Source organism: Sapajus apella, unplaced genomic scaffold (assembly GCF_009761245.1).
Source record: "Sapajus apella isolate SASKATOON/1434 unplaced genomic scaffold, GSC_monkey_1.0 scaffold3, whole genome shotgun sequence".
Lineage (NCBI taxonomy): Eukaryota > Metazoa > Chordata > Mammalia > Primates > Cebidae > Sapajus > Sapajus apella.
Window position 1 is genome coordinate 35,273,522 of NW_022436943.1, and position 25,467 is coordinate 35,298,988.

Below are 25,467 nucleotides of genomic sequence, written 5' to 3' on the forward strand. Positions count from 1 at the left end.
AAGAGTAAAAAAAAAAAAAAAAAAAAAAGAAGTATTTCCTTAAAAATAAACAAAGATCCTCTACTACTTCCAAAAAAAAAAAAAAAAAAAAAAATTCTGCTAAAATGTTTATTAAGATTGCCCCAAACCTATAGACAATTTACAGATAATAATCTCAAAAATAAGTCTTCTGACAAATTATCAAGTTATGTATCTCCATTTATTTATTTATTTTCCATTTGCCTTATTTGTAGATTTCAGCTATATGAGTATTACACGTCTTTCGCCATATTTATCTCCAAGTATTTCTTAATTTTTGAAGTGCTTTTAAGTGATATTTTGAAATTACAATTTCCAATTTTTTGCTGCTCTTATATAAATATAATTGTGTACGTATGTTGACCTTATATCCTAAACACTTATCTGAACTCATTTAATACTGTTATTAGATTTTTTTAAAATTTAGATTTCACTATATTTTCTGTATAGAACAGAGTTTTTCAACAAAATCACTATTGGGATTTGGACTATATAATTACTTGTTGTAGGGGGTCATCATGCGTATCATAGCATGTTTATCGTCATCCTTATCCTCTGTATATTAGATGCCAAAATCACCTCACTTGTCATCATTAAAAATATCTCCAGATGTTGGCATATGTTTCCTGAGGAGCACTATCACTCCAGGAGAAAACCAAAGATTAATCATGTCATCTGCAAATAAAGGCAGTTTTTCCAATTCTTTTCCAATCTGGATGTATTTATATTTTCCTTTCTTGTTTTCTATTTCTTTCTCTCTCTCTCTCTCTCTTTTTCTTTCTCTCTTTCTCTTTCTCTCTCTCTTTCTCTCTCTCTCCCTCTTTCTCTCTTTCTTTCTTTTTCTTTCCCTTTCTTTCTTTCCTTTTCTTTCATTCTTTCTTTTCTTTCTTTCTCTCCTCCCTCCCTCCCTCCCTCCCTCCCTTCCTTCCTTCCTCCCTTCCTTTTCTTTTTTGCAACATTGCTTCAACAAGACATTCTAGTCGTATGTTCAATAGAAGCAATAAGAAGGAATATGGAATATCATTGTGTTGATCTTTATAGTAGAGTAGATATATTCAGTCTTTTACTAATTGAAATAATGTCAACTATATGTTTTACTAAATGTTATTTTTTATTAAATTTGGGTATCTTCTATATCTAAAATGTTGAGATTTTTAATCAGGAATAGATGTTGGATTTGGTCAAATTTTGTTGTTGTTTCATTTATTGAGATTTTCATATATTCTATTACTTTAATGTTTTTCTATTATTGTGAATTACATTGATTAATCTTTTTAAATGTTAAACCAACTTTACATTTGTATGATCAACTTTACTCGGCCATAATGAGTTGTCCATTTAATTTAAAGCTGGATATTACTTGCAAAATATTTTGCTTAAAATGTTTACATTTATGTTGATAGGGAATAATAATCTATAGGATTTTTTAAGTAATATAATTGATTTTGGTGTTAAAGTAATAATGACGTCATAGAATTAGTTAAAAGATATTTCATCCTTTCAATTGTGAAGAAGTTTTTTTTGTTGGGTTGCTTAATATTCAGTAGAGCTAACCAGTGAAACTATTTTGGCCTAGAATTTTTCTTGTGGAAAGGTTTTTAAATACAATTTTAACCTATTTAATAGAAATGAGTCTACTTGGTTTATTTCCCAATTATTTAATGATTTTGGAAATTTGTGTCTGTAAGGGAATTTGTTTACTTCATATTGTAGAATTACTGGCATATAGGTATTCATAGTGTTTCCTTATTATCCTGTTGACAGCTATAAAAATTTGTACTGATGTTACCTCCTTCATTCCTTACATTAGTAGTTTTTGTTTTTTGACTTTTTTCTTCAACAACCTGTTCATGGGTTTATAAATTTTATTGATTGCATTAACTAACCAGATTTGGGATTTTTTGGGTATTTTCTCTTTTGACTTTTTTATGTATTTCATTGATATCTGTTCTCATTTTATTATTTAATTTCTTTTATTTAATTGAGGTTGGATTTACTTTTTTTCTAGATTATTCTGCAGTAAGTTGAAATCATTGATGTGAAATCATTTTTCTTCTCTAGTATTGACATTTACCTCCATAAATTTCCCGCTACATCATGATCCTTTAGTGGCATCTCTCAATTTTTTATATGTGTTTTCACATTCATTCAGTTCAAAATGATTTCTGAATTCATTTTATCCCCTGTTTACCTTCATTAAATAAGCACATTTTGTTGTTTTAAAAAATGTCTTATTTGACTCGTGCATTACTTTTAAAAGTTGCTAGCTTTCTTTCAAATTATTTGGAGATTTTTCCAGATATTTTTCTGTTATTGTTTTTCTAATATAACTTTATTGTAGTGAAAGAACTATGCTTGTTGTGACTTAAATCATTTTTAACTTATTCAAACTTATTTTATGACTCAGAGTATTGTCTATTTTGGTAAATCTTCTTTGTACTCTTTGAAAACAATAAATTATTTTGTTGTTGGGTAGAGTGTTGTTCATGTGTTAATTAAGTTGGTTGATAGCATTACGAAACTCTTCTATATTTTCATTGTTTTTGTCTCACTGATCAATTATTAAGAGGAGGGTAGGCTGGACGTGGTGGCTCACGCCTGTAATCCCAGCACTTTGGGAGGCTGAGGCAGGCTGATCACAAGGTCAAGAGATCAAGACCATCCTAGCCAACATGATGAAACCCCATCTCTACTAAAAATACAAAAATTAGCTGGGCATAGTGGGTAATGCCTGTAGTCCCAGCTACTTGAGAGGCTGAAGCAGGAGACTTGCTTGAACCTGGGAGGCAGAGGTTGCAGTGAACCAAGATCATGCTATTGCCCTCCAGCCTGGTGACAGAGCAAGACTCCACCAAAAAAAAAAAAAAATGAGAGTATTAATATTTCTGACCACACTTATGAATTTTTTACTTTTTACTTTTAAAATTTTCTTGGCTTTATATCTAACTTTAATCCTTTGTGTCTCTTGTTATTTTATCAAAATTAAACAATCTCTAAATTTAAAATAAAAAGCTAGGACAATAACATTTCATGTTATTGTCCTATCATCTTTTTACTTCTTTTCAAATCATGCCTACTGAGAATAAGAGAGCTTGGTAAGCAACAGATCAATTAATCATATGCTGACTGTACTCTAAGATACATGGCTTAATTATTTCCTAATATAAATTCATTGCACTGTGAAGGAGACAAGTATTACTCATCGACACAATCATTGATTTTACAAATGTTTATTGATTATCACAAGTTATCTTTGTCTTTTAAGGTGATTATATCCAGTAGATAATAGTAACAGAATCAAAAACTAACAAATTTTATGGGAGTAATTTTTGCACTTGTCTCCATAAAACTACTATTCTTAGGATTTTAACCTACTATACCATCAACAACTTGCTCTTTGTCAAAGCCCCTACCCTCTACATTAAAGTACTTATGAGGTACCTTGGGCCTTTATAGAGCTACTGCATGTAAGACACAACGGGAAGAGGGCAGTATTGCATGCAGAGGGTATCTTGCAGTGTACTCAGCACGGTTCTGAGTACCAAAGGGAATATCTTGCAGTTGGATCAACTGCAAGTTTATGTCCGCATAACTATTTTCCAAAATTTTTAATGTGCTTGATCCACACTCAAAATTCCGGTTGATCATTGTTTCCTGTTTTTCTTTTTCTTTTCTAGTGGTGACAAATTCTACAGATTTGGGGTAGTTTTCTTTTCTCTCTGTCTATTCATTTGTGAGATTGCTAATTTCTTGGAGTGCTTCCTTCAGATTTTTATTTTTCATTCCCAAATGCCTTGGTTGTGTCCCAAAACAATGAACACTAAGCGATTCTTGTTAGTTTAATTCCTATATAAAAATATAATTACTAGTGTGGTTGCCTCTTTTTAGGAGAATGGCCACTTACGAGGGAGGACAGAAATAACTAAGATTAATATTCAAACTACAAAAAGTAGTTGTGGGGTCTTGTGAATGAATGTTGCCAAATGTATGTGTGTATATATATGAAGAGAGAGAGAGACTAGAATGAAGAGAGACTGGAGTATATACATATATATATGTATATATTCCAGAAGCATATATATATATTCTAATATATATATGTGTGTGTGTGTGTGTGTGTTTGTATATATTCTAGAAGCAAGTCCTATGCAAGCATAGTTAGAATTACAACTGTGTAATGTTTTACACACATACATCTGTTTTACACATATACATATGTATATATATAGATACGTATACGTATATACAATATTGTATATATGTATACATTACACAGTTGTAATTCTAACCACGTAATTACATATATATATTCTAGAAGCATATATATATTCTAATACATATATGTATATACACACACACATATATTCTAGAAGCAAGTCCTATGCAAGCATGGTTATAATTATATATGTATATGTATATGTGTAAAACATTACACAGTTGTAATTTTAACCATGCTTGCATAGGACTTGCTTCTAGAATACTTCCTTCACCCAATTTTTGGATGTGCATTGAAAAGCTTATGTGCTTTAGCTCCTCAAAATGGAAGGATGATGACTGTGCAGAATAAATAAAATGTGAAATGATCACAAGCAGGAGGCAATTGGCGGAAAACATTTACATTCTTGAGGTTGTAAAATTGTAAGTGAAGATATGGTTCTCATTAATGCCTACTTGAAATGGAAGTTCTAACCCATCAGAAACTGACAACGCAGCATACCAAATTGTAAACATAGATGGAATAAAAATAATCAGAATCTATGCTTGTAGGGTATCAACCTGAATATGTTTGTAAACGGCTTACATATCAAACAATACATCATAAATATCACATGATTTGAGGCTGAATTATATTTCTATTTTCTCTTTAGAAAATTATATTCTAATTATGATATGAAGACACGATTAGGATATCCACCAGAAAAGCACAGGAAAAAATGCTACAGAATAATGCAAGCAACTAATAATAATATTGTCTTGTTTTTCTGTATTTTGTAATGCCTTTAGAATTGGCAAGTCTATATAAAAATTTGTAATTTGTTATAATTTATTTGATCATTCTAAGTATTATGTTCATATATAATTTTATTTTTAATGTTTTTATGTTCTATATTATTTTAAAAACATTTGCAATACCTGACTCCACCCTGACTATACATTAAAAGCCTACACAGAAATGGAAGAGTGTTAGGAAACGGTATTTGAAAGCTAGTGCTAGCCAGATTCTGATGGACTTTTAGGCAATAGGAAGAACTGAAATTGTATCTTTCTTGGGTACCAGGCTTGTATCAATAAAAAAAAAAAAATTGTTACTCTGGTTTCTGTGTGAAGAGGAGATTAGAGAGAGGAAGCCAGCATAGAATCAGATGTGAGTTGGAAATCAATTTGATTATGCATGCTTAAAGTGATAGTGACTCAGTCTAGAATTTCATGGTTAGGCAAAAGATACCGAAAAGCTTAGAGAGAATGTAAACCCAAAGTGCTATAGGAAACAGTAGGTTCTTTTTGTTTGTTTGTTTCTAATACATTAACTGTTGGAAATACATAGAAACAGAAAATTATTTAAGTCTCATGGTTATTTGTCATAAGGCTCTGGGTAAATTGGTGCTACACTTACTAATAAAGAAGAAAGAAAACTAAAAGTAATGTGTAGGGCTTGGGCAAAAGTACATAACAGGATAAATAATCAAAGAAAAAAAAAGAAATCACCCAAATTGTTTACAGACATAAAAATTCCAAGGTTAAGGTTCACAAGAAATAGAGTATATTCAATAATATCAAATTCTGTTGTGATTTTGACATCAGTGAAGACAGAAATACATTTATTGGATTTAAAAATAAAATTACTTTAGCATGAACATTTAGTATTTTGGAGGGGTCAGAGCCATTTGCTGGATTTGAGTGAGCTGAAGGTTTTGATGGGAGGAGGTGGCTCTTTACAAGAAATACTATCAAGAAGTATTTACTGAAGGTGTTCAGAGAAAAGAGTAAATACAGAGTGAAATAGAGTCTATAAGTAAATGAATGATGTAGCTATTGTAGCTCATTACTATTAAAATAGAGAAATTCATTTCTCTATTTGAGAATTAAAAAAACAAGAAACATGAATATTTGGTAATTCAGGAGAGAGAACAATACTAGAAAGTTAGTTGATGAATTTTGTGCTTTGGATTCCTTCAGCAGCCACCCATGAAAAAATAATTCAAGTGTAAATAGTTTATTTTGGAGGTACAGAAATGCTAGTAGGGCAGTCAGAAATTAAAACTGAAAATGGAAGGCAGTTAATAAGGTTGTGTTATCAGACTAACCAGCACCATAAGAAATATCATAGAATACATATTTGCTACTCCATCAGAGAGACAGGAATTTTGGATAACTTGAGACCTTCTCCCAGTTTGAATGCCAGGCTCTGATGGCATCCAGTAGCCTTCCCTAGAAAAAGCCCTCAGGCAGAGATAGAGATAGTGACAGCTGGGCGTTGTCCAAGACAACAGAATTATGAAAGCCTGAGGGCTGTAGATGGAGCACTTGTAACATCATACACATCCAAATTATGTAAGTTATAAAATTGAGTATTATATTAATACATTCCAGGTTAAAGCACATATTTTTACTTAGGAATATAAAATCTACAATTTTTATATGTTGTCTCATATGAACCACTTTTAAGTAATTCTTGCAGTAATGAAGACAAATGAAAAGTGTCATATATAAATGGCTTCACTCAGTTGAACGTTTGGACAGAACAGATTGACGAAGAAAAGCATTGGTTATTCATATAAATGGTAAAATAATTTGCCAGTCATTTTAGATTTTGATATGGGATGATAAGTGGAATTTATTAAATCAGTTTTGTCATTTTCCTAATGCAATGCCTGATGTTGAAGCTACAGATGACAAAACTGGAAGACACGGGAAATTTTCCTTTGTTATCATTGAAATTAATAATAATAAAAATAAACCTCTTAGATTAAAATGTCTCTAATTGTTCTGTAATCATTAATGCTTAAACTGAAGAAATATTTAAGCAGAAATTATTTTATAAAATCTAGCTTTGGGGAAAAGAATACACTGATTATATTCAGAGTTAGAACAGTTTTGATCAGCATAAAATAATCAACTAACTCAATTCACAGAAATATAAAAGGTGAAAAGTGCAGTCTTAAATATTAATTCCATCCACTGAAAAGGTAACAGTGCTTTTTAACAGTGCTTCTTTAAACTGTTATATCACTATCCCAGTTGGGGGTTGATGATTCTGACAAACTGTGATGCTACTACTTAACAAAGCCCAGAGCTTTCAAGCTGTTATACAACAGTGCTTTTCTGATATGCTTGCTATGAGTATAAGGTTTTATTCCAATAATGTTATTGAAACTCTGACACCCCTACAGTCTTAGAGGAGAATATGACAGCTGTTAGGCCCACTGGGAATCAATTTGTTTAAAATGCTAAATATCTGTGTTTGTTGAAAGAGAACAGGGTAGCTGAAAGTTACCAGGAATCTCTTCAATACCTTAACATAAAAACCAGAGAAAATTGTCATATATTAAAAATAATAACATTGTTTCTTAAATCATATTCTATTTAGATTTCTAGTATGACAGGCAAACAATGTTTCATGCTACAGCTGTAAGAATTCCTCAAATATTTGAAGATTTGCAAATTTATTTTTACTTCTTGGCCTTTTTTTCATCACTAAATACCTTGTTAGATATTATTTACTATTTTGATTAAATAAAAAATTCTATTCTTTCTCGTTAAGCTAATAGTCGTGAAGAAACAAGCAACAGTAGTCTACTGCTTAGAAAAGGACAAGCATGTAAATACCCACTTCATAATATTGCTGTGGGAGAATAGCCAACAGCTAAGAGACAATGTGGTAAGCTCAAGAACTCATCAAGGAAAATAAGTGACCATGAGAAAATAGTATTGCACAAGCTTTATTGGTTGTCAAATCGCTTGGCTGGGGTTTCATGAAAGAGGAAATTATTCTCAGTAGGTGACCTTCCAAAGACTGAAGTGCAGGGTCATCTCACAGAAATAGAAAGGGCAAGGGAACAGAGGAATTAGAGTGTACTTATATGTCTAGGCAATGTTGCTTAAGGTGGGGAGCCTGAATGGGAGAGCTCAGAAGGACAACAGGAGGTTAACGACTTGCATAGTTATAGGGTCAGTTTCTTCTGTGGTTAAGGGAGCACTTATAAACAGTATGGCAATAGACAGGCTCTAAATGGCTAAAACTTTGCTGATATTAGCTATTTTTCAAATAATTTGGTGTTGAAAATTAGAATTTTATGCCTGATATAGTTTGGTTCTTTGTTCCCACCCAAGATGTCATAACAAACTGTAATACCCATAAGGGAGGGACCTGGTTGGAAGTAATTGGGTTATGGCGATGGTTTCTCCATGCTGTTCTCATGATAGTGAGAGATTCTCACAAGAGCTGATGGTCTTAAAAGGTTCTGGCAGTCACACTTTGCTCTTCTCTCTCTCTACTGCCGCTTTGTGAAAAAGGTGCTTGCTTCCCCTTTGCCTTCAGCTAAGTTTGAAAGTTTCCTGAGGCAGCCCCAGCTATGCAGAACTGTGGGTCAATTAAACCATTTTTGTTTATGAATTACCCAGTCTCAGGCAGTATCTTTATAGCTGTGGGAGAACAAACTAATACACTGCCTAAAATTAAATATTTGAGCCAATGATCCTAACTTGTTATGAAGAAGTAAAAAACATAGGAGCCAATATAGAGATGCCATTTTTTCCCATTTATACATAAATCCATTTTTTTTTAGCTCCAAATCATTTAAGATTCCAAGTTGTACTGTATTTCATAATATCTGAATCTGGAGCCAGTGATATAGCACCCTAAAGACAAAGAATCCTGCAAGGGAGCACAGCAGGATTTCAAAGCCCCTTCACAGCTAGCCTGCCCTCAGAGAAAGCCAGAAGAGTAGATCAGAAAATAAAAAAAGTTTTAATTTGCTCAGTCTGTTTGGTTAATAGTGTGACATTACTTGAACGCATCACTTGCTATCTAAAAAAACTTTCTAAGTGTTATCTACCTAAATATACCAAGATATGTTAGCAAGGGCACAGAACTTCCATTAAGAAGTCAGTAGTAATTTAGAGCTATGTGGTTAGAGCCCTTAAATATGAGGAGATTAAATCCTTGGGCAAGTTGTTTTAATTTGTGTGGTTAATTCATTGGATATGACTATTTCTGTTTCTTTTCATTTCTGTATAATGTCTTGCACATATGCTGTCATCACTGCCTCAAAAATCGTTGTCCCTAGGGTGGTTAATATGAGGACAATTAGGAGAATTTTTGTTTGTTTTGTTTTATTGTTTGACATTAGAGAGTTGCAGCCAGTATGGTTTTAAGGAGCAAGTATTTTGGTAGGGGTTTCTACTTGATAAAATTTGATTGGAATTTCCAGCCTACCCAAGGAATTTTGACCAAACACAATGAATGTAGGATATGTTGCCAAAGGTCAGATGAGGGGAAGCATATGATAGGGGAAGCCATGTGACTTCCATACAGGTCAACCAAGCTCTCTGCTGTTTGTATTCTCTCAATTCCTATGAAGATAAGTTTGCCTGGCTTAGTGTTATTCTAAATCATGCTAATAGGGAAAAATAATAATATATTCCTTTGATGTCTATTTTGATACCCATTAACTAAGCTCTCTTTTCCCCTTTTCTCCCAATCCTTCTCAGCCACTTGTAACAACTTTTCTACTCCATAACTCTGTGAGATAAGCCTTTTGTTTAGCTCCCATGTAAGTTTTTCTTTTTTAAAAAGTTGAAAAAAATTAACAAACATTTAGCTAGATTAACTAAGAGAAAAAGAGAGAAGACCAAAATAAATAAAATCAACATCAAAAAGGGAGATAACTGATACCACAGAAATACACAGTATCATTAGACACTGCTATAAATTATACGCTCACAAATTGGAAAATCTAGAAGTCCATAAATTTCTGAACACATATAGCCTACCAAGATTGAACCACGAAGAAGTATAAAAACTGGAGAGTTTCATTTTACTCTCCAATAATGAGTAAAAAGATCAAGCAGCAATGAAACCCCTGCCATCAACAAAGTTTAGGACCAGGTACATTTACTGCTGAATTCTGCCAAACATTTTAAAAAGAATTGATAACAATTATACTTAAAGAGAAGAAGATGTAATATTTCCAAACCTATTCCGCAAGACCAGCATTACCCTGATACTAAAGTCAGACAAGGACACAACAACAACAACAAAGAAAACTACAGGCAAGTATCTCTCATGAACGTAGCTGCAATTTTTTTCAAAAAAAAAAAAAAAATTCCAGCAAACTGAATCCAATGCCACATAGAAAATATAATTTAGCATGATGAAATGGGATTCATCTTATGTATGCAAGAATAATTTAGCATATGAAAATCAATAAATGTGATACAGCACCTCAACAAAATCAAGGAAAAAAACCACAAAATTATTTAAATATATGTTGAAAAAATATTTGGTAAATTAATATCATTAAAACGTACATACTAGCCAAAGTGATATAGGGATTCAATTAAATCTCTTTCAAAATAGAAATGAATTTTTCACAGTGATAGAAAAAAAGTAAAATTTGTATAATACTGCAAAAGACTCCAACTAGACAAAGCAATCCTGAGCAAAAAGAATCAAATTGGAAACATAACAGTACTTGAATTAAAAATATACTACAAAGCTATAGTAACCAAAACAGCATAGTACTGACATAAAAGAGAAACTTAGACCAGTGGATCAGAATTGAGAACCCATATAAAATCTACACATTGACACAACTTATTTTCAATAAAGCCACCAAGAACATACATTGGGGGAAAGGACAGTCCCTGTAATAAATGGTGCTGGTAAATCTGTATATCTATATGCAGAAGAATAAAACTGCCTTCTGGTTTCTCACCATATGCAAAAATCAATTCGTAAGGAATTGAAGACATGAATGTATGGCCTGAAACTATGAAACTACTAGGAGAAAATTTTGGTGATATACTTCAGAGCATTGATCTGTGCAAATAGTTTTTTGAGTAAGACATCCAAAAGCACATCAACAAAACCAAAAATGGGAAAATTAGATTAAATCAAGCTAAAAAGCTTTCACATAGCATAGGAAACAATCCACAGAGTAAAGAAACAACCTGTAGAAAGAGAAACAATATTAGCAAGCTATCCATCCAATGAGGAATTAGTAAAGAGAATATATAAGAAACTGAAACAACTCAATGGTTGAAAATAAAATAAAATAACCTGATTAAATACAACGAAGGATTTGAAAAGACATTTCCCAACACCATTTATTGAACAGGGAATCCTTTCCCCATTGCTTGTTTTTGTCTGGTTTGTCAAAGATCAGATGGTTGTAGATATGTTGTGTTGCCTTCGAGACCTCTGTTCTGTTCCATTGGTCTATATCTCTGTTTTGGTACCAGTACCATGCTGTTTTGATTACTGTAGCCTTGTAGTATAGTTTGAACTCCAGTAGTGTGATGCCTCCCGCTTTGTTTTTTTTGCTTAGAATTGACTTGACTATGCGGGCTCTCTTTTGGTTCCATATGAAGTTTAAGGTAGTTTTTTCCAGTTCTGCGAAGAAGGTCATTGGTAGCTTGATGGGGATAGCATTGAATCTGTAAATTACTTTGGGCAGTATGGCCATTTTCACAATATTGATTCTTCCTAACCATGAACATGGAATGTTTCTCCATCTGTTTGTGTCCTCTCTTATTTCGTTGAGCAGTGGCTTGTAGTTCTCCTTGAAGAGGTCCTTTACGTTCCTTGTTAGTTGTATTCCTAGGTATTTTATTCTCTTTGTGACAATTGTGAATGGAAGTTTGTTCTTGATTTGGCTCTCTTTAAGTCTGTTATTGGTGTACAGGAATGCATGTGACTGGATAGGGAAAATGTGGCAAATATACACCATGGAATATTATGCAGCCATCAAAAACGATGAGTTTGGGTCCTTTGTAGGGACATGGATGAACCTGGAAACCATCATTTTCAGCAAAGTGACAGAAGAGCAGAAGATCAAACACCGCATGTTCTCACTCATAGGCGGGCGTTGAACAATGAGAGCACATGGACACGGGGTGGGGAGCTGGGGAGAGATAGCAAAGGGAGAAATGCCAGATGTAGGTGATGGGGAGTAGGGCAGCAAATCACACTGCCACGTGTGTACCTATGCAACAATTTTGCATGTTCTTCACATGTACCCCAAAACTAAAATGCAATAAAATAAATAAATGGGAAAAAAAAGACATTTCACAAAACAAGACATGAAATTGATGAACAGGTAGATGAAAAAAATGTTCAACCTCACTAATTATCAGGGCAACACAAACCCAAACCACAATAAAATATCTTATCCCAGTTAAAGTGGCTATAATAAAGACAAAAACAAACAAAAATAAAACAAACAAAAACACAGTTATTGGCAGGGATTTGAAGAAAAGGGTATAATCATACACTGCTGGTGGAAATGTAAATTACTACAGCCACTATTAAAAAAAAATTGGAAAGATCTGTGAAAGACAAAATGCATAAATTTTGAGAGAGAGAAAAAGACTAAAAGTTATATAGAGCATCCTTTGGAACTAAAACAGTGTATTAGTCTGTTCTTACTCTGCTAATACATACATACCAAAGACTGGGTAATTTATAAAGGAAAGAGCTTTAATTCACTAGAGAAGACTCAGGAAACTTACAATCACGGTGGAAGGTGAAGCAAATACGTCTTTCACATGGTGACAGCAAGGAAAAATGTCAAGCAAAAGGGGGAAAATCCCCTTATAAAACCATTAGATCTCATGAAAATTCATTCACTATCAAGAGAACAGAATGAGGGCAACTGCCCCCATGATTAAATTACCCTCACTGGGACCTTCCCTATGGCACGTGGGGATTATGGGAACTACAAATTAAGATGAGATCTGCATGGGGACAGAGCCAAACCATATCAAATGGGGAAAAAAAGTAACAGAAAATGTCAGGATCATGTAAAACAAAAGAGTACCACAAAATCAGATAATTTAAATCTACAATTTCATCATCCAATATTAATATTTTTAGTCTTTGTCTAATTGTATTACTTCACAGTTAATATTTACATTTTATAATGCTAATAAAATGATGCTTTCTGTGCATCGCCATTGAGCTCAATCATACTTAGGAAACATTTGAAATTAAAATATAATATACCTTCATAACTTTTACAAAAACAGACAGTATTTTACATAGTACTGAAAAAATAATCTGAAAATAATCGGTGAAACAGACTAATCAATTACATGTAAATCCTATTATCTTCCTTGGTAATCCATAAATTTGTATTTTAAATCACTAATAAAATTTCAATGATATATTTTTGAAATTTATGAAAATATTATAAACTTTATCTGAATGAACAGGTATAATAAAAGAGTCAAAAACTGTTTTTAAATGAAGAATAATAAAAAGAAACATGTCCTGTAATTAAAACATTGCAGTACATTCATGCAGAATCAGGTTTAATGCCAGAGTGGACAAATATAAATAATAAAATGCAAGAAATTTCAACTGTTCTTATGAACTTAGGACAATATAAACACTACATCTAATATTACCCAGTCTGGGTTTCTGAATTTCATAGTGACTCGATTCCTTTGGATACACTTTATCCTAAAACACAGGCTTTGTCATAAGGTTTACCACTTTCTTATCTTCACCATAGCAGCAGCCGTGTTAGCACAACATTTGAGTATATCCAAACATTATAAGAATGTCATGCATATTTTAAGAGTTAGTATCAGTGAGACAAGGATGGAGATGAAAAGTCAGAGAACTATGAATAAATGAGTGAAACCACTTGAGGGGAATTAATATATGTTGGTGTTTGAATCAAGCATTACATTTTAAAAAATCGAAGGAAGACCTAATTACATAACATATTCAAACTCTATAATTAAAATGCTTTTGTTGTATTTTTAAGATGTCTTTTTTTTTTTTGTATTTTAAGCAGTAAAAATTAATTAGTAAAATTATGGGTGACAAAATATAATCAGTGTAAAGAGTGATACTAAAATATTAGTAAGAGTATTATCAGCTGACAGAACAATGGAAGCAGAGCCCAAATTCATGCAATGGTATCTAGGAGATAAAAAGTCATGTAATAAAAAAAAAAAAAAAAGCCTGAGTTTTTCTAATGAATTTGTTCTTTTAGGACTTTGCAGAACTACAGAAGATTTAATTTATCCATTCTGTAAAAGGGGATTCAGTGGATTCAGTGTTTAGAAGAGAATGATTATTTAAATGTAGAAGTCAGGGCTTTCTATCTATATTTTCCTTCATCTGAAAGTTTGCCTTTTCTAGGAAAAGCAATTGGCTCTTTAAGATAACATAGGCATGCAGATTGAGATCATATTTAGAGAATTCTGTTTAAGCTATAAAAAGATGTGCTGTATAAGCTCCAATCCAAAGTTATTAGAACTAGAAAAGAAAATTACACGAAACCATTCAGTAAAGATGAAACAGCATAATTTCATGTCATGAAAATGAATTAGGTTCTATTTTAGTTGGTGTTAGTTGTATATTCCACTGATATTTTCCTACTTAAAACATTTTCTTTCTACTTATAATTAGTTAGGCTTTTCAGAATAATATTGGTTGCCAGAGCTGAGCTAAAATAGAGAGAATAAAAGGTTATTAGTAAATATTTTAAAAACTGTCTTAAAATACTTTCCAAGTTCATGGGAATAAAAACACTATATTTATTTTCAGAATGGAACATTCATATAGTATATGATAAACATAGAGAGTAATAACCTCAAACTGGAAAATAATAGTGATAGTTATATTTTGAGTGTTCAGATATCAAAGGCTGACTTATGTAATTCTGATACCATTCAAAATAGAGTATTTATGTAAACAATAAAAATGCTTCCTACATTGAATAGATTATGCATGCCAAGGGAATTGCTTCAGACCTTTCAATCTGTTTGAGGAAAGATTTGGACAGATTACTTAACCTCTCTGAATTTATATTCTCACTTATAAAATCAGTGCAGTGTATAATATTTTATATAAATACTATCAGCATGCATTTTTTGTTACTTCTTTTATCTTCTTGGTGATGTACTCTATTGAGCCATGATGTTTACCTAATCAGTCTTTTCACTTCTTCATAATAATGCATTTTGCTTCAATTTTTCTTTAAAGTTTAAAATTTTTACTTTTTATTATATTTAGTTGACTTCTCTGGTAGCATCTATCAAATAAATTAAATAAAATTTCTCATCCTGAATACAAATTTTAAATTATTTAAATTTAAAAATGAATTTAAATAATTCATTTTACAGTTGATTTATGTTGGCCTTGGTTCTACCGTATTTGTTTAAAAATTTTTTTTATTGTTTCAGGATCACATATGATGGGAGGGGAGAAAGTAAACTTACATTTTTATAGCAAGTAATTTGCAAATGGAGAGTATGTATTAGAAAGTGCCTTAGTAGGCATAACAATTGTTTTAAGAGAAGTCATTTTGCATATTAAAGCACCAGCACTAGAGGAAAGGACACGAGGAAGCAGGAGTGTCTGGTTGACGATAATGAAGTGGAGCTCCATTCTTAATCTTTTCAAATTATTTTTTTAGGAAGAAGACAACTGAATAAATAATAATACAACTGGGACTGTGTTCTTGTCAAAATATAAAGGGAAATGTTGAAGCTGATAGATTAGAATATGTTGTGCACTATTTCTCTGTTTTTTAGTTATTGTTTGGGGACCTCAGTTTTTATAAAGTCTAATTAACATTATAGTCCTACATACTAGTCCATTTTACCAAAAAAGACTGCGATTCAAATAAATTAAATAAGTTATCCATTTTCCACTCTCATTGCACACATTTTTTTCTTATCATATATTTTAAACCAGTTAAATATTTATAATAAAATGTATTGATTGTATTAAAAGGAAAAAGCTGTCCATTTGAGAAAATTCTTATTATTTTATTAAATGTAAATATATATAAATAATGGTATGTATCACTACTTTAATTGCTGTAGAATACAGTAATGCCATACATCAAGTATAAGATACACTTTATTTTTACATTTATTCTGCAGTACTTAACTATAATAAAGTTATGTACATGTTACATTATTACTTTTAATACCAAGAGGTAAATATATATGGTATAAACTTACTTTTCCTGAAGTAGGCTGGCCATATTCTCACGGAAATCACTTAAATTTGCTACTGGAACTGACTGTTGTACTGGAGTGAGCATAGAAAGTCAACACCAAGACAAAAGTATGCCAAATTGCAGGGTCTTTATTGCCAGTGGCCATGGAGGACTCGCATCTCACCAACTCGTGGCCCCAAAAGGAGAGTGTCAAGACCTTTTATGCCGGTAAACCACCTCGGGGGTGAGGGTGAGGAGTGGGGTTGGGGGTAAGGGGCTTCAGACATTCAGAGGGCCAGGGGACTTTGGACATTCCATAAATCACCTCCTGGGCAGAGATGAGAGTGAGGGGCTTCGGACATTCCGAGGGTCAGGGGACTTTGGACATTCGAATTGTTGCTTAAGTGGCTCACAGAAGTCAAGATAAGCATTAGGTTACACATTGCTTGGGTAGGGTGGAAATTACAGACCTTAGTTACTTATTACAAGTCGCAGGGGCCAAGATGGTGTGGGTCTGGACTGCTTGCCTGTCACATTAGGGTTACAGAGAGCAATTTCAACAGAAAGCCAAGGTATGGTCGAGGTATACAGTTTATGGGGCGATTACCATGTCACATAACGATGACAAGAATGATTGAGATGGTACTGATCGCTATAAATTGAGAATTATTCCTGAGACTATTCCATGTGACCCACTTGCATCTTGCCAGTTAATCTTTGCCACAACCGTGTGTATTAGATACTAATAATATCTCCTTTTATGCAGGTGAATTTACTGAATCTTAAAAATTTTAATTCGTTTTACTCACAGCTCATAGATGTTGGTGTATAGACTGAAACCATATTGATGTAATCCTCAACACTGAAATCTCAGTCAGGATGGAAAAGTGAAATCTACATCTGGGCACTGGAAAATCCAAAGTTAAAATATCAAGCCATACCACTTGAATGGTCTGTGCATATTCTTACATTAACAGAACAATGGGGTTCATTTTCAAGGAAACAATAGATCAGAATTATCAATAATCAGATAAAGAGATGATTTAACACAAAACAATTACCTTACTATGACACAAATGCCTAAGGCAGAGGCCTTTTTTAACACCTAGAGTATAACATGTTGAGTGGCAGGCTTTATTCAAAATAATTCAAATGATATCTAATATTTACAGGAAAGTCATAGCATTTCATGGTCAAACCTCTCCAAAAATATAGATTTTTTTCTCTCTCTTAGATGAATATGTTGGGGGAAAACGTGGGGATAATGGTACAGTCCTGAATGAATGAAGGAATTTAGAAAAGTGATTTAGTTTCATGGAGAAATTGACTATGAGAAAGATTACTAGGTATCCTTATTCCTTTGAGTAATGCAGGTTCAGGAAATAATCTTGCCAGCAAAAGACTCTTCCCAATCAATGCAGTAAAGAGAGAAGAAACATTTAATGTTGGCGTATTTATTCGAGGTGACATAAAGTGGCCATGAAGTCTGGTCAGTATTTTACACAAAGATATATAGTAAAGTAATGGAACAATTAAAACTTTTATCTACTGTAGGGCTAAGGGCCCCACAGGGTGTGGGGTGTCCCTTATGCTGTGCTGAGGTGCAGGATCCGAGAAATAAAGAGACAGGACACAGAAGTACAAGGAAAACGCAGCTGGGTTCAGGGGGGCCACACCGCCTATAAGTGGAGTCAAGCGAGATCTCGAATGTCCAGAAACATCTCTATTTATTGTGTATAGTTTAGGGGGCAGAGTAGTGAGTGAAGTCATATTTAAGGATAGTGATAAAGTTGTGAGCAATAAAACAAGGGGTCTACCCCCATTAGGTCACCTAGGCCAGGAGGTGGAAAGTGCGCAGCGAGGGGTCCATTTCCATTAGGTCATTGAGGCAAGGAAGTGGGCTGTGTGCAGTAAGGGGTCCACCCCCATTAGGTCACCGAGGCATGGAGGTGGACCATGCACAGTGAAGAGGGTGCAGTGTGCTATACCTCTATCTATGGCATGCTACTGCTAAGAATATCTATAGGATGATGCGTAAGTCACACAGCAGTGACAGAGCTGTCAGTGTGTACCGCCACCTGCTGGCAGCTTCCAATGAGTTCTATAGGAGGATGCTTTTTGAGCAGGGCACAGTAACAAGAGCTGATAAAGTTCACAGTCACCAAGGTGCGATTATCCGGAGGGGTTTGGGGCCCTTGGGTTCTCTAGGAATTGCCAGTCTGAGGGCAGCCTACCACAAGAACTGGAGCAAGGTCCTACAACTTTTTTATCAGGAGGAGTGGCTGTTGCCCCAAACCTGCCATACCGCAGGTATCTTTACAATACTGAACACTGCTGCCTGGGCCGTGGATTCTTGCCCTGGTATAACAATTTTTCCCTTAAATCATGCTCGCACTGTGTCCGCTCCAGACATTCCTCTGACTGTAAGCTGCTTATTCCTTAATTCATGCTCTGTACTGTGTCTACTTTAGGCATTCCTTCGATATGAACTAAGATATAGTTATATATACATATATATATATAGGGAAATAACTGAGTGGTAAGATATTCTTTAGGTATCCATTCTATAAACTAATATATGATTATATATAGAGAATTATATAAAAGGAAATAACTGAGTAGTAATGCTATAAACAGATATTCTTCAGGCAAGAATTGTGCCAGGATTCTGCTTAGCTCTCCTTCCTCTATACCTATATGGGTGGTTACCTACATGTACTTGAGATACAAACGGCTGTGCCTCCTGATTATCTCCTTTACACTCTGAGAGAAACATGAGGTAATTTCAGAGGTACGTGTATCTAGTTCCAAGTGTCAGAAGACCTGCAATGATGCACTGTCAAATAAAAAGCCCAGGCCTTTACGGGGCCTATTGCATTATAAAGGAGGCACGCTAATAAGAGAGGGCAGGGAAGAATTCTTTCTCTTTTCAAAGAAGATTCTGTCATATTATCTTTGTGTATATTTTTATTGTAGTTCTTCAAATGCAGACGAAGATTTGTTCTTACCAAGCGTGTTCTTATGTAGACAGCCACAACAATGACATAGAACAGAAAACTGCAATTAGCTTTGCTAGGAGTGGACATTTTTTTCCCCAATTTATTTATTTTATTGCATTTTAGGTTTGGGGGTACATGTGAAGAACATGCAAGATTGTTGCATAGGTACAGGAGTGGACATTTTAAGGAGAGGTGATGGTGAGCAGGGCAAGAGAGGAAGAACACCAGGGTAATGCTAATGGTTATGTTGGACAAAATGTCTGGTGATGCCAAAGTAAATTTTTATCACATTCTTCAGAAGACAGGAATTCTACATGAACTAGAGATAAACAGAGTTAAGAAATTTAGGGTTATAACTGCATTCATATTTTTTCAGGCATTTAACAAGGTTTGTGATTGTGCATTTAAAACACACACACACACACACCCCAAACACAAATGCACATACAGACATAATCTGGTTCTTTTAGGATAAAAAAGTAAGAAGACTTCATTCAAAATAAATTTGAATCTTTGTTCTATGTGGCAAGTTATTTATTCATTTCATCTGTTTAAAAATATTTGATATTTCACTATGATATCACCAATATTGCTAAAAGTATTAAGAATAAGATTTGTAAGTAAACAATAAAACAAACAAGATTTAAATTCTCTGACATTTTCTGAAAGCTATAGAGTTTTGAAAGACAATTTTTAAAAATTATCCTATCTTTAATTTAATTAATTAATTTATTAAACTTTTACTTTTATTTTAGATTCAAGAGGTACATGAGCAGGTGTGGTGCATGTTGCTGGGGTTTGGGGTACAATTGATCTCATCATCTAGGTAGTAAGCACAGTATCCAACCAACAGTTATAATAGTTTTTTAATTCTTCTGCTTCACTTCCTCTACACTGGGTACGCATGGCCATACAGATGGGAACAATAGACACTGAAAGATAAGACTTTGAATTTAACTGAAAAAATACTCATCTTGTTTCAAATTACTAAACTATATGAAGAATTAGGTTGTATATTAGTTATATTATTCTGAAGCTCTTACTATGTACACTTACCCTAATAACTATGTCTAACATCAGGCATTATAGAAAAGTGTTGACCTAATAGCAATTTCATTAACTTCAATCAAGTTTAGAGAAAAATGTAATCGTTGAAAGTAGTTTTACACTTGTACTTTGTCAATTCCAATAATATACTTGAAAAGACATGTTAATTATATTTTCTTTTGCTGGTGTTTCCTAGGTAACTAGTATGTTAGAAAAGATAATTAAAACTATGTATAATAATTGTATTATTTTAACATCTATATTAGAAGTTCTGAATTTTTTTTTTCTATTCTAAAGAAGAATGTGATGCGGGGAGCAAAGATGGTAGGATGAAGGATATTAGATGGGATCCAAAAAGCAGATAATGCTCATTGAGGAATAGTTACTTCTGCTATGGTCTCCAATGGCACTTTTCAATAGTCATTTAAAAATAATGCATTAATGCTTATGGGAATTTTTTTCAGAATATTAATAATTTTAATTTGTGTGCATGTGTTTGTATATGTGTGATCTCATGTTTAGGCTAACTTTTTTTTTTTTTCCCCAAAATCACTACAAATGGAATGGAAGCAGAAACCCAAAGGGAAGAGAGACTATAAATGGTATAAGCCTCTCTTAATTAAATTTCAACTTTTATTTTTAGGCATATTTGAAAGTGCTTACATTTCTGAAGTTTATAGAATTGTGGAATTCAAATCAAGGACAGGGAGGCTCGCCTGACATTTAAGTGACTTAAGGAATTGGGTGAAATATGTGGTGAAAAATAGTAATTAAATATATTTTCCATATTATAAAATTTATTTTGTATCTAGAGATTTCTCAAATATCACTTTGCAGTATAACATGGAGTCTAAAAGAGATTTTGGTTAGTATATGTGTGTTTCTGTTGTTTTTACATTTGAATTGTACAACTTTAGGCAAATTATTTGATATTTCTTAATCTATTTTTTCATATGATAAATAGCTGATCTTCAGAGAGTTTAATGAGAATATAAGTATATAAGGCGTTTAAGCACACAGAAGATTGCTGGCATATACCAAGCTTCCAACAGAGAGTAACTGGTGTCATTGTTATAGCAGTGATCAAATAACAATGTTCTCACTCACTTTCTACCTTAACTTACAAACAATGCTGCTTATCTTATGCATTCACTGATAGCATTTAGGAATCAGAGCTGTATTAATTATATTCAACGGAAAATACACAAAATATATATGTGACAATCATAAACATAATTATTTAGAAGACTAATATGTGCATATTGTATTTATATATTTAGAAAGTATATATTCATGATTTACAATATGCTAGGAATCATGCTAAATTTTATAGAAATTATAAAGATAAGCTTTTTTTGGCTTTGAGGTTGACATAAGGAAGATATGATTGGGGTTGGTGTAAGGAAGATATGATTGTTTTCATCCCTGAAAAAGGCACAATTCATGTTCAGGGAAAGGAAAAAAAATGCTTCTAGGTGAGGAATAGGGAGAATAATAGAGGAAGTATCACTTGAATTAGGCTTTAGAAATTGAATATGAATTTTACAGATGGAAATTACTTGGAACACAATATTATAAATGAAGAGAAGGAAAGTGGCAAATGTGCTATGTGCCAAATGTTAATTTACTCTTTTTAAAAATGTTTTTCAATTATTATTTTAAGTCCAGGGGTACATGTGCTGGATGTGCAGGTTTGTTATTAATACACAAGCAAAGGTGCATCATAGTGGTTTGCTGCACAGTCAGCCCATCACTTAGGTATTTAGACTAGCATCTATTAGCTATTCTTCCTGATGCTCGCCTCTTCCCACCACTGCTCTCCGAGAGATGCCAGCATGTGTTGTTTGCCCGCATGTGTTTATGTGTTCCCATCATTTAGCTCTCTCTTATACATGAAAACATGCAGTACTTGGTTTTCTGTTCTGCATTAGTTTGCTGGGGATAATGGCTTCCAACTTCATCCACGTCCCTGCAAAGGATATGATCTTGTTACTTTTTACAACTGCATAGTGTTCCATGGTGTGTATGTTCTACATATGTGTATATATATGCTCACATAGCATAGTTTTAAATAGTATTAATAAATATTCCACTCATGAATTGAAGTTAAAATATACACATGATTTATGTTTGAAGAATAAATTGTTAAATGTAAAAGAACTGATATAGAGTCATAAAAAGCACTAGAAAAGACAATAGAAAAAAGGTAGAATAGGGTGGAAACAAAATAAACCTATGGAATGAAAAATGTGTGGCGGCAAAAGTCATTTAGTTGGAGGGTTTATACTGCTATGTCATTTTTATATATAGGTGGAAGGGATGAAGAAGGTATTATGAGTTCCATATGTGTACATTATGATGTGCTAGGATGCAACAATGTGAGAATACTACAAATGAGCATTTCCTGTGTTTAAGACAATATAATTTGTTCTGATGTGTGGTATCAAGGTTGAATTGGAAAAGGGGAAGAACAGTGTAAAAGAACATTTCCAGATTTGAAATGCAATTACTCTTATGTGAACATCATATGAACATATGAATCCCTGTTGTCACTTAAGTGATTTAGAGCAAAACCATTCATTTAACTTGAATTCCTGTCCTTATATATACTGGATAATATGTTACACACTTTAAAACCAGAAAACTTCCCAGGCCCATTTCACTTTTAGAATTAAACAAATAACAATTCAGAACTTCAATATTCATTTCTTTGTTTTCCACTATCCTCTCTTTCACATCCCTCACCATCTCACTCTGCCATACCCCACCCAATGCTCCAGGGTCCTGGCTTTTTCCTACCAACACAATCCTTGTGGAGTTGGAAAATGTATCCCAGAAGAAAATACACTTTATACACTTACTTCTTTCTGCCAAAATATATTGATTTCCATGGAGTACTTTGAATGTGTTTTTCATTTCATTTAAAAAATGTTAGATATTTTAAGGTTTGAGATCAGAGACAATGGAAGTGGAAAGAAGATCCAACCTTATCTTAATAATGGGAGCTGAGGGAATAGAGTAATAAAATACTCTCAACGAGCTTGTAGTCTATTTATGAAAGCAGAACGTCTAGAAGGAATCAATAAACGGTTTTTGTTTTGTTTTATTTCTTTTCACAAAGTAATATATAACAATTACAGGTTAATAGAGAATTCATGGGATATATGAGTTGAAGAGAAGTTGAATTGTTGAGATCATTTTGGAGCTGTTTATGAGTAAGTTTATTCCTTTCTTATACTTGAGAAAACCAGAATCAAATATTTGGTTAATGGAAATGTAGTACTCTTGAGAAAAATCAGTTGATATTAAGGGATGAACGAAAATTTGATGAACAGTCATTTGAAGAAAATAAATTGACAGGGGAGTCAGGAATAATCAGGTTTGAAAGACGAAGGATGCATGCTGCTGCAGAGTATTTAATATTTAAAAAAATATTTTGATTAAGTAACATTTGTAGTTTTTGATTCACTAAAATCTTGTAGTTGTTAAAACTTTTTTTATATTTTAAAACTTTAGGAATTATCTTAGGAGCTAAGGATGGGAGAGGAGTCGGTTGAAAAACTGCCTATTGGATTTTATGTTCACTCTTTGGGTGATAGATTCACTAGAATCCCAAACCTCAGCATTATGCAATATAATCATATAACAAACTTGTGTATGTATCCCCTGAATTAAAATAAAATAAAAATTTAAAAATAAAAAAATAAGGAGTGGGGAAAGGGACAGGGAACTCTATGTTACCATCAATATATATGCAATAATACTATGCAAATTTTGGTAATATAAAGTAATGAAATCAAGTAATGGATATAAGATATTTAGAAAGAGGCTCAGGTTAAATCATTGAAAGTGTCTGACACCAGGAAATGACCAGAGCATATGTGTATTGAAGCCATTCAACAAAGATGACAAGCTTTTATTAAGACCTGAAAACAGCTGGTCTTTGAGTTCTATGCCTTGTATATCTGCACCAAAATGTTTTAAACCTTCCAATAAGTTACTATACTTCGTAAACCTGTCCAATAAACCAGCTCCAATACTGTTTTTTCCTTGATTATTAAGCCTAAGCCTGTATCAAGAAATTCTCATGTCTCTATTTAAAAATTAGTCTATAAAACTGGCAGAATATTAGCACATCGAAATATAGTATCTACCTACCTCTTACTAATTAAAACTTAAATGTTATACTCCTACTGTAAAGCTCCTCAAGTTGACATAATTGTTATGTATTTTATTTATTATATTTTGTGAACTTTCATTCTTGTAGAAAATCCAGTGAAAGATAATTTTATAATATTGCTCTCTCTTTTATTTATGCTACACTATTTCACTCTATAGCTTACTAGGAGAATTAACATATGTGTGTGAATATTCATATATGCTGATTTTCATCACATATAATGTATTTGTCAGATAAAGTGAAAATTATACACAATGACAGTGAGTTTTAGAGAATGATTTCCTGACATTAGATGCATTGGTATTTATCATCAGAAAATTTCATATTGTCAAAATTTAATAACAATGGCTCTCTCTCACTCTTTTTTAAAAATTAATTGAAAATTTATTTTTAAAAATAACTGATGTTTTGATATATTTATAAATACACATAGACACACAGCTTTACAAAATAAACTCATAGCACAAACCCAACAAGTTACAGACAATTTAAAAATTTAATTCATTTATTCTGGATTTCAAAATTAATTTAGAGTCATGTGTTTTACATCTGAAATGTACAATTTTGTTATGAACTATTATTGTCATGTTGTTATCATGATTCTCTCTCAATGGGTGATTTTATTCTAACAAGGAAGCAGTGGAATATAACATGGTGAACGTGAGATTTGTATTAAGATGTGAATTTTTCCAGCTTTGGCACACAAGCTTCATGATCATAAGGAGAGCCCAAGTTTTCTGAAATTTATTTGAAAGTAAAATAAAAATAATAAAATATAAACTTAAAAAATTGCATTATTTAACATATATATTTGTGTATTTCCATTCATATACCATGTCAGGCATACTAGATGAGATATCTCTGTCTACACAAATTATAATTTTTCATAAACAACTTTTATGTTGAAATGAGAAAGGTTCCCTTGTCCCCCATGCAGGGAGTTCTATGAGGGTGTAGCTCGATTCTTCAGTGCCCCGCTGCTCAAACCTCTAGGGGAGCATACAGATAGGCAGGCTGTGGGGATCGGAACCCACCTCAG

The 25,467-nt window shown here is 32.9% G+C and overlaps 1 long non-coding RNA gene across 1 annotated transcript; it reads right to left on the bottom strand.

Moving 5' to 3' along the window:
* Positions 1–17,932: 17,932 nt before the first annotated feature.
* Positions 17,933–18,201, bottom strand: LOC116529520. The gene is made up of 2 exons (XR_004259528.1): positions 18,140–18,201; positions 17,933–18,033 (listed from the first exon to the last, which is right to left on the bottom strand). It is a non-coding gene; the product is annotated as an uncharacterized LOC116529520 (long non-coding RNA).
* Positions 18,202–25,467: the final 7,266 nt, after the last annotated feature.